Source organism: Prorops nasuta, unplaced genomic scaffold, assembly GCF_024137725.1.
Source record: "Prorops nasuta isolate Cenicafe-Biocafe unplaced genomic scaffold, Cenicafe_Pnas_1.2 PNAS00010, whole genome shotgun sequence".
In the NCBI taxonomy this organism is placed as follows: domain Eukaryota; kingdom Metazoa; phylum Arthropoda; class Insecta; order Hymenoptera; family Bethylidae; genus Prorops; species Prorops nasuta.
In genome coordinates, this window is record NW_027116807.1 from 3,754,287 (window position 1) to 3,765,105 (window position 10,819).

Here is a 10,819-nt window from a genome sequence, read left to right on the forward strand (position 1 = left end):
TACTTTTAAAGAGTGATGGGATCAAATTGCACGAATGTCTCCTTGAGATACGACAAGCTCGAGAAAAAATAATTGTCGTTTAAATTGCTTGGAAAATATTATAGAAAATTTGACATTTTTCATTACTGCTCTTTGGAAATTTTCTGTTTTTCTATTAAATATATATGAATAAGATATAGTATTACACGTTAGTTCAAAACAATTCGAGTGGATCGATTCTGTCGTGTGTTAAATTGATTCGATTAATCGTCCATTTCTCTTGGGACAGTGTCGTGTAGGTTTTCATCTTTCTCCAACATTGCTGTATCTTCATGAAAATTCGATCTTTCTTCGGTACTACATCAATGTAGAGCAAGTTTATCTCCACGTTCCAAGGAATACCTGTTAAAATCAGACATTGGATAAAGTCGACCCACTCGAAACTTGCTATATAACACACTAATTATCTTCTCCAACTAAATCACTTTCGTCAAACTTACGCAGATCGTTTTAATTAATTACCCGAACGAAGTGTACTCTGCAAAGGTAAACATTTCAAGAGTCACTCTTCATGGTAAAGCATTGATTTATTAAGAAAATATGTTGTAACATCTACTGAATTATTATGATAGTTTAATTAACATCAGTATTGTGGGAATTTTTAAATATTAGATAATTCCTATATTCCAAAAATTTCTATTTATGCATGGTGAAGCATTGATTTATTAAAAAAAATACGTTGTAACATCTGTAATATTGTGATAATTTAATTAACATCGGTATCATGTAATAATTTAAGTATTACAGACACCTGCTATGTAGAAAATGAAAGGAATTATGTGAAATATTCGAGCATTATTTGCTGCAGTTACAAATGCATGAATTAATCTAGCGTTTAAAGGGTTAATTGATTGTGGCGTTATAATATTGTGTACGTATAATAATGGAGAGCTGCACTTTAATCAAACTAATTGATCAGCGTGAGGTATTTTACTTTTGGGATATTGCTTCCATCCTCTGAGTGGATTAATTTTCTCGTTAAGATTTAAAATTTCATTGAAGCAGAGGATCTTTTCAATTTTTAGCAGAATTTTTCATTCGTAAATTTTTTTTATTATATACTCCAATTTTCCAGCTGCCTCCCCATCGTTGAGTCATTTTGCAAATAATTACTAGGAACGAACGATAATTTTGTACCTCGTAACGTTAATCTCGCGTTAATTCGCTATTTCCTCGAGATGTGAAACAATTCGTGCTCTGGACGAGATGTGAAAAGACTACTTTTTTATATAAAATTAAAAGGAAAGCTCACTTTTTTCATGAAAACACTTTACTCTGGAGGATATTTGACGAATATTAGCCAAGAGGAGATCCTCACGAATTTTCCCACTATGGTTTTCAGCTGTCAAAATACAAAATTCACTTTTATTTTAAGTGTATAAAAATCTCAAATTTTATATTTCCAAAAATCTTTATTTCTTCTTCACCATTGGTCCCTCCCCTTTATCCACTTCAACGATAAATTATTTTTAACATTTATTAACATCTCCAGATAGCTGTTAGCTTTTTCTGTATTTTTACTCATAAGACCCCAGTTTTCGATCGAGCCAAATAAAACAAGGAATATTGACGTTGCAAAAAATACTTAAGCTGGAAAATGTAATAAATAACTTTTAATTAAAGTTATAAAACATTCTGAAAGGAATTTTAAAATGAAGTTTTTTGACTTGCTGTGCATGCACATGTTAAACAATGGATTTTTTAGTGTTTTTAGGTCAGAAAGCTGTTTTCTCTGAACACTGATGGACTTTAGAGAATGGGAAATTTAGTCAAAGTGGATAAGCGATTAATAAAAAACTTAAAATTTAATCAAGTGAAATAAAGCTTTTTATTAGAATCTTAAAATATAAATATAATTTCAAATTATTGACTCATGCACTCTTGAAAATCACAGAGAAAATCTTTGCTTCACCGGTTCTCTTCTCACAATTTCTAGAAAACTTTACAAAACACAATACACTTATTTATATAAATAAATAAATATATATTATATGTATTATAGATATTATTTTTAAACTGAGAGAGATATTGTATATTTTTTTAAGAACCACGACTGATCCAGTTAGGAAACCTTGAGTGAAGCAGCGATCTTACAGAATTGCCCGATCTCTTCATCAGATCATCACCTGTGATAAATAATTAGTTCATGATCGTTGAGATGCAAAATGTAAGAGTGCAGCTATAGCAATTCTGAGTCGCCACGTGGGCAAAATTTAACAAAAGTGGCACAGGAATTCAAACCTTGCTCGTGTTTAACCCGAAATTTATTTTCAATCTTTTTTACATTACTCCACTGGTTCATTTTATTCTTGCTATTCAAAGTGCAATAAATTCAAAAACCAATGAAAAAAAAAGCTCGACTCTAATAAATCCTTAGAACAAAATCCACAGTGTGGAAAAACACGTGAGCAAGTAAAGAGAGAGAGAGAGAGAGAGAGAGAGAGAGAGATGAAAGCGAAAATCCAAAAGAACGATTAATCGAATAAAGGCTTTTTAATGATTGGCAAAAGCTCGTGAAGCAGAAGAGCTTCACGTGAAAAGCCCGGATTTCAGAGCTTTCGTTTCGCGCTGGGCTCCAGCTTAAGCTGGAACTTGACCTAGCATCCTGTTCGAAATTAGCCTTAACCCTTTTTCGACCAGTCAACCATTCTCTTCCTCGAATCTCATCTTTCCTCACAGACACACACATACATATACAAACACATTTTTCACAAACTCCAACTATTTGTTTTTTTTCTTACGACTCCAGCACTCGACCTAAAACCTCCATAAATAAATCTAAACCGGATTTTTCGACGAATGGAAAATGAACGTAGTGGATCGATTTTTAACCTATACCTGTTTTAATAAAATAAATAACGAAAGCTTCTTATGGAGAATTATTGTAAATTTCTATTAGCCAAGTATAAGCTCGTATATAACGCTCGTTGAAAAATAAACGCGAGCGTTAAATTTCGCGGAAGGGAAAGATATAATTCAAAGCATTTTATACACACAAATGGCGGAAACGTATAGTTTACACACAAGTAGATTCGAAGGTCGTTGTGATATTACGAATAGTGCGAAAGGTTTGCGTTTTTAAGGGTAGTCAAGTGGGCTCAGAAATATCTGATTAGATACACGTGTTCGAGGTGATTTAGACGGTGGACTGAGAGCCACGAGGTTTTCTAACTCGTCTCGATCCACCGGTCAAACGCTTAATATTAAAATCGTTGAATAAACAAATTCTCATCGTCTCGCTGAATACAATATTAATTTTTCATTTATCATTACTGCCTTTATCAGCTTTTACGAGCTAATAGCGGTAAATTTATGTGTTATACAAATATAATAGGCGATTAAAATTCTCCTGTGTATATACAGAAATTAGCTTTGTAGTTTTATAAATAATTGCCATAATAGCATTATTAAGCTAATCTTAATAGCACAGACATTACCTCACAATGGAAATTTTTACACATTTTGTATATGTATACTCTTTCATAATAAAATGTTGCAATGAATTAGTTAGTTAATTTTTACAATGGATATGCTGAATGGTCAATAAGATTTGTTTAATAAAGAGATTTATATGTGTTTGTGGGAATAAAATGTGGGAAAAATTTGGGGAAATTTGGCAAGAGAGAGAAAAAGATGATCAAATTTACAGGAGAAATATAGGGGTGACTGGGTACAGGAAAATATAACAAGCAACAGAATGAGGAAGCTTAGCTTACGTGGATAAGAGAGTCTGTTTCCATCCCCTTTAAACGAAGGTAAGGGTAGCTCAAGCCATTTTACGCGTTGGCGCGTAAAAACTTTAACAGGAATTTAAGGCATCCTTATTGCTAGATTCAAGTTGGCAAGACATTGATTTTACCAAGTTTTTAAAACGAGTACCACTTGTTTTTTTTCCACCCTCTTTATTTACCACGGTCAATTTCTTTTTATCTCCGTTCGACAGTGAACTACTATTCCCTAAAAATTACTCCCTTGATTGACAATTTTCTACAATTTTATTTTGTAATACTCCTGTTCTTTTTTTCGCCCCCTTCCTTTTCCAACCCCTTTCCGCAGTTTATTTCTTCCGACGTATAAAATGATCACTTTTCATTTTGTTCTCCTTCCTCCCCTCTCATAATAAAATTTTATTTTTTCAATGGTTACCTCTGATTTCATATAGCAATTTACATATTTTCCACAATTTTTTCCAAAAAGCCACGCCACTGAAATTTCATTTTCCTTCTTCCAATCCTTTGCATCGTTATTGGGAATTAAATAAAATTGCAAATCATTGGGCTGTGACCTACGCAATCCACGTGGTGCTGCACTCGATTTATTTATTTAGATTTTTTTCTCTCCGAAGCATTTTAAAGTTTATGATATTCGCAAAGCCCTGGAACTAAGCTAGCTACGAATGCTTTATTTTTGACAATGCTGTTAGATAATTAAATTAGAAAATGGTGCATGAGGGGGGCTAGAGCGTTACGAAATAAGGAAAATGATTGTTTTAATATATTGTAATATTATTTCAAGTCGTAAATTTAATAAAATTCAGCTGTTGACTTAACGTAATGAAATTTTTGGATTTCACTCCACGCTAATTCGGTAGCTTTGTTATATGAATGTAGAGGAAAATGAATTTTTCTTTGCAGATTATTTCTTACCCTTTTTTGACAGTATTATTTCCCTTCTTTATATTTACTTTTCACTTTTCTATTAAACTTTTGAAAGAAAAGACATTCCCGATATGAAACTTGCATTTTCCGTTGCAGTGAGGATATTATACATATGTTATATATGTTCCTAATACATATATCCACACGTGTCCTACATGCACATGCATACCTCGATTTTAACTTATTTTGCATTTTATTATTCCATCTCCAAGTAATTCCAGTTTTCAGATAAACTTTTCTAACGCGTCTTTTGAAAATAAATGCCACTAGCACGATAATAAAAAAATTTATATAGTCTAAATTTCATTTCCTCCCCAATCTACAGAAAATAATATATTACATTTAAACGCACACACAAATACAAATATATATATATATATATGGGTATGTATCAGCAATAATGTTTTTAATTTTAACTACATATTCTTGAGGATAAACTCAGTGGAAAAGTGTTACACTGTAATATCCGTAAAAGCATCATTGCTGAAATAAATCAATTTGAGATCAATAAATCAGGGCTTTGATTCGATAGAAAAATTATTTTACTCTCACTTTCGTTGACAGTTCCCTTTCAAAAAACAAAAGAGAAATTCGTACTTCTCCATCGTTCCGTTTTGCCACACACGCACACAAATAAATGCCCGCAACTACATCGATTATTAATTATCAGCATATTGAAATTCTTTAGGATCAAACTATTCTTAAATCGACAATTTATATGAAAAAGTGACAAAGATATTATTGTTCAAGGAAGGTAAATTTTTCGAGGAACCTTCTCTCCTCTAGATCCATTGCTTTTTGCAAAATCAGGGGTACCTCGCGAAGGGTAATGCAATGGTCTTGAACAGAGTAGAGGCTATGTTTGTTCATTTTAGGTTTATTCTAATTTTATCTTTAATATACAAATAATTTGTATAATTAAAGAGAAAAAAACCAGAAATGAACAAAACTAGTTGCGCGTAACTCGTTCCTGAGCATGTTTGCTCTTACCCCCGGGAAGGGAGGGGAAGGGTAAAAAAATTTGGAAAAAAGGAACCTGAAAAAAAGCCTACCTATCACCGAAAGCTATAACACCTACCTAATACGCAAAGCTAAAAAGCCTACCTAAATCGAAAAGCTAAACCTGAAAAAAAAATACACACGCACGCAAAATATGTTAACGCATTGAAGAACCTGAAAGAAAAAAACACACGCACGCAAAATAGAATAACGCAAATGATGAACCTGAAAAAGAAAACACATGCACGCAAAATATATTATAACGCAATGAGGAACCTGAAAAGAAAGCCTGCCTAACACCGAAAGCTATAATGCCTACCTAAAACGCAAAGCTAGGGGGCCTACCTATATCGGAAATCTAAACCTGAAAACATAAAAAAAATAAAGAAATGGTATTAACCGAAGAAGGACCGATTGGAATCTATCGATAGCTTCTCTCGGTCATTCTTAGGTTAATAAAAAAAATCCACAGTTTTACCCGTGGGACTCACTCATTCGGCGAAAATCCAACGATGATCTATCTGCAGCCAGCAGGATATGATGACGCGATGACGACGATAGCACTCGCGATAATTTAATTTTAAAATAATTCGACGCGACGCGGATTTTGTATACCTCACTGCGCGACGCGAAAGATTAAAAACTTTATTTTGTAAAACAGAAGCTTAAAAATTACACTGTACGACCCGAAAGTTTAAACATTTCACTACGAATAACGATAGTTTAAAAATTTCACTTCGCGACGCGAATCTTCGGTTCCCGCACTCACACCCCAAAGTGAGGTCGCCCACTGTAACACAAAAAAAGAAATTCTATGTTATTAAATTATACCTTTTTGATTGAATTTCCGAGTTTATTTTAGTTACAAAAAAAAAAAATAATGTTACTTACAGGCTATGAGAGTCCTTGAGGCTGTTGCCCTTGGCCGCTGCATGCACCAAAACACTGCACTATCACAACACTCGCGCCGCGCACTTTCTTTATTTACGAATTCTTTCGAGCGTAAATAGTTTTATTTCAATCACACTATGCATTTCACTGTTTTATCAATTTAATTAAACCCGCATTGAGAAAAATATCCTCGATCAATGAATAAGTTTTCGTTACAACAATGGATAAATTTCGTTAATATAACAAATAAATTCATTGATATAATAACGAATAGTTCATTACGTACTAAACTATTCGTTAAACAAATGAATCTTTCTATTATATTAACTCATTTAATCATTAGTATAAAAAAAACTTGTTCAATCCTTGAGGTATTTGCTCTCTGGGGTAAAATGAAATGATCACAATAGTGAAAATGCACGTGCGGGATTAAAATAAAGTGTTTAATTATTTTTAATCGCGAATAAATAATTGGTTGTCAGCGATTACGACGAAAAAAACCGGCGCGCGCGTTTCACTGACAACCACCACGTGGAGATTCGAAAACTAGACTGTTCGACAGGTGATAAGCAACGTGCTTATAACGAAGTGACGCAATCGAATCTGATTGGTTGGAGATTTGGCTGGCCAATCAGATACGATTTCTAAGTAAGCTGCGTAATGAATTCTTCCGGTTTGGATGATTTTAAAACTGGAGCCGTTTTGAATTTAAAATGGCGATTGCTGATTAATTATCTACATTTTTATATAACCAATCAGCGATCAGCATTTTAAATTCGTCAAACAATTCAGCATTAAGCATATTTACACAGCTTAGCACTACGATAGCGCTGTTTAAAATTAAGACGCGTCATGATTGGCTCGAATTAACAGAATCGAACAATCATAACATAGCGTTGTGTCTGCTTTGCCTATATGGCATTACTTGTGTGAAAACCGATTTTCAAGTCATTTATTTTTTCAATAACGTAATAATCTGTCTATATAATAGAACAGTAAGATTTTAAAAAAGCGAACAAAGATTTTCTTCAAATCGTTTTTTTAATATAATATTTATTTTTGAATACTTTATTAGATAGAGCAGTTCATAGGGCGATTCACCCAAAAGATTAAACGGCTTCAAAATTAATCTATAATTATAACGCTGTATCATTGCCCAGAATGTTTAACTTAATAGGTGCTCTTGAGGATTTCCTTAAAAATAGACAGAAAATAAATTTCATACAGCATTAGAATCAAGAATTTAAGACATTAGGAAGTAATATTAATAATAGGTGTAGTTGCCCATGCATGTGTGTGTGTGTGTGTGTGTGTGTAAGGCAATACGGAACGATGAAGAAGTACGAGCTTCTTTTGTTTTTTGAAAGTGAACTGTCAACAAAAGTGAGAGTAAAGTAATATTTCCATTGAATCAAAGCCCTGATTTATTAATTTCAAATTGATTTATTTCAGAAATGATGCTTTTCCGGATATTATATATAATATAGAACTTTTCCACTCAGTTTATCTTCAAGAATATCTGATTAAAATTAAAAACATCATTGCTGATAAACCCTATATATATATAATAATTATAATTTTATTCGCATTAATCAAATCTCGAACCGTCTTCCCTTCATTTCCTTATACATCTCTTATTTCAATCAAATTGCATGCTCCCATTCCTCGTCATTTTTCCTCTTTCTTCATCCAAAGACTAAAACTATATAACCGAACCTTGAACATAATCTGATTAACCGGTCCATTTGCTTAATTCACAGAAAAGGTACTTAAAATACATAATTGTCTTCAGCATTGTACCAAGAATCTTCAAGATTGAAAGAAATCGATTTGAAGCATCGCAAATAAATAAAATTTCACCTTTTACTTCCAAAGCAACTTTTTAAAAATGCTAATAAATATTCATATCACGTATTTACCACTGTAAACGTATGCATCAGCACGACTCTCTCATTTATTTCACGTAACACGATGCAAAGGATCAGTGGTAGGACGGTTGTTCCTCAGGGTAAACCACGAGTAACGTTACATGGATGCAAATAGTTGATAAAACAAAATAAAATAATATAAAATGAGATAAAAAATAAGACTCTACGTAAAATCACTCGAAATGGATAAGGTTTGGATTGAAATGAGCATGGATGCTTGAGTGAGGCAAAGAGGGAAGGGGGGGGGGGGGTGTAGGGTTGGATAGTTACGAAATCGAAGAGGAATACTACGGTGGAAATGAATAATTCATTCTCCTTTATACAAAGAAAAGGATGAGAGCACTACTGTATTGCCACGTTTGTAACGAGATTCGTTCTCGTCTCTCTGGTGCTCGCGAGTAACAGGTGTATATTTGAACGCGCCAGTCTTGCAAGCTCGATTGTGTGTGCATGTTCAGTAAGGCTGTATACGTGCAGTCCTATAAGCGCCGGAAGCTGATCCGAAGATCCGAAGGTAATGGGTAACGGACGCAGTGTCGACTCTCTGTAAAGACTCTCACTGCAGGATATTCCCTTCTGAAAGATCCTCTGAATTCCTCTCTCGATAAGATTAACCGAAAAGAACTCTCTCGTCTCGGTCGAGTACAGAATAAAATACACGAAATCATATACCGAAACTGATTATTCGATTGAGGGAAAAGCCTTAGAGCTGCCCCTTCGATAATTAAAATCATAAATTTTTGCTCACGTGACCAAAATGAAAACGTCCTTGAAAAATGACTCGACGAAATACCATCTTCCGTCTGCCCACGCGATAAAAAGTTGAGCTGGGCAATAACACGGATAAATGTTTCTCGTTTGCTGTCCCAGGGTGAAAAGGAGGAGACAGTTTTTCTATTTTTTATCCTTTTTTTTATGCAAATTCCCATTGGCCAGCAACCTTGTTGAAAACTCCTGTACTTGAAATATAGATTTTCGGTACATTAATTTTTTTCTCGACGCGCCCGTAAATCCGGCGATGAATAACGGTTTTGTATATATATATAGTTGCTCCGTGGTAGATTACTGGGACGTTACCAGGAGATTCTCCGTAGTAACTGGAGTCACTGGTGAAATTGAAGTACGGTATTGGGGTTGTGTACAGGGAATTTTCAGGGGTATTATTGTTATTATTTGAGATTCTTGGTGCAGGAATATATTAATGGAGATACGGTTGGAGGAATTATTTGTTCGCGCAATACTAATTTATCCAGGCACCTGGAGAAGCGAGGAAAATTTTATTTGTACAGGAAAAACGTACGTTCGCAGGGTGGCTACTAGTGGATTTTATCGAGTAGAAGTTCGAAGGCAAAATCAACGCTGCTGAGGCACGAGAGTATACGAAGTCGATATTGCTCTTAGCCCTCTCCCAATGGTAAATCTACTTCTGGTTGCCCTCCAATCCCTCGCTACACCCCTCCTTTATACCCCTCTTCCTATCTACCTACTATCTCTCCTCCCTCCCACAACTCAGTCTGGTTCTTTGCTCTTTACTAAGATAATATTTTATCCTTTAAGAACCTGGTGAAACTCCAGATTGCAAATTACTACATCTCCACATTGTTCCATCAGATATTTTGCTTATATTTTGTACGTACGTAATTCTTATTCGAATGATTTGAAGATTTTAACGAATAATTTTAATTTTCAAGAAAAAAATTCTTTACAATGTTTTACAATTTATTAGCATCGAGAAGAATTTTTTTAAAACAGAGTTTTGTCTACTCATTCTTGGTTTTCGTAGAACTAAATCATGCAGTAGAGCACGAAATTGAAGTTCAATTATCTTAATGTGCAATCTTCCATCTTACAGGATAGTACAATTGAATTTCGTTCAGTGTTTGTTTACAGTGGGCTTTGATTAAACGCACGTCCTTAGCAGAAGGGAATCTGACAGGGAGCTTTAGCACACCCTGCAAATATAACTGCTACTGCAGGAGTTAAGTAACAGCATTCTCGAGTTCTCTACCTCGTTCAAGTAGATTCAACCGATTTATAATAAGTAAACGTTCTGTTCTTAACAGCACAAAAATCCTAATTTTTATCTTATTAGAATCGTCAAATTCTTAATTAGGTATTGTTTGGATTTTAATATTAAATTAAAGTTACGTTTACATATAATGATACGTCGTTAGATTTGAGTCGATATAACTCGTTCCTAGTAATCAGTATATTAATTATAATAAAGCATGTAGAAGTAATTAATAACACCTGATCTTTCATGGATTCTTGAAATTTCTGAAATAAATATTAAAATAAATTCAG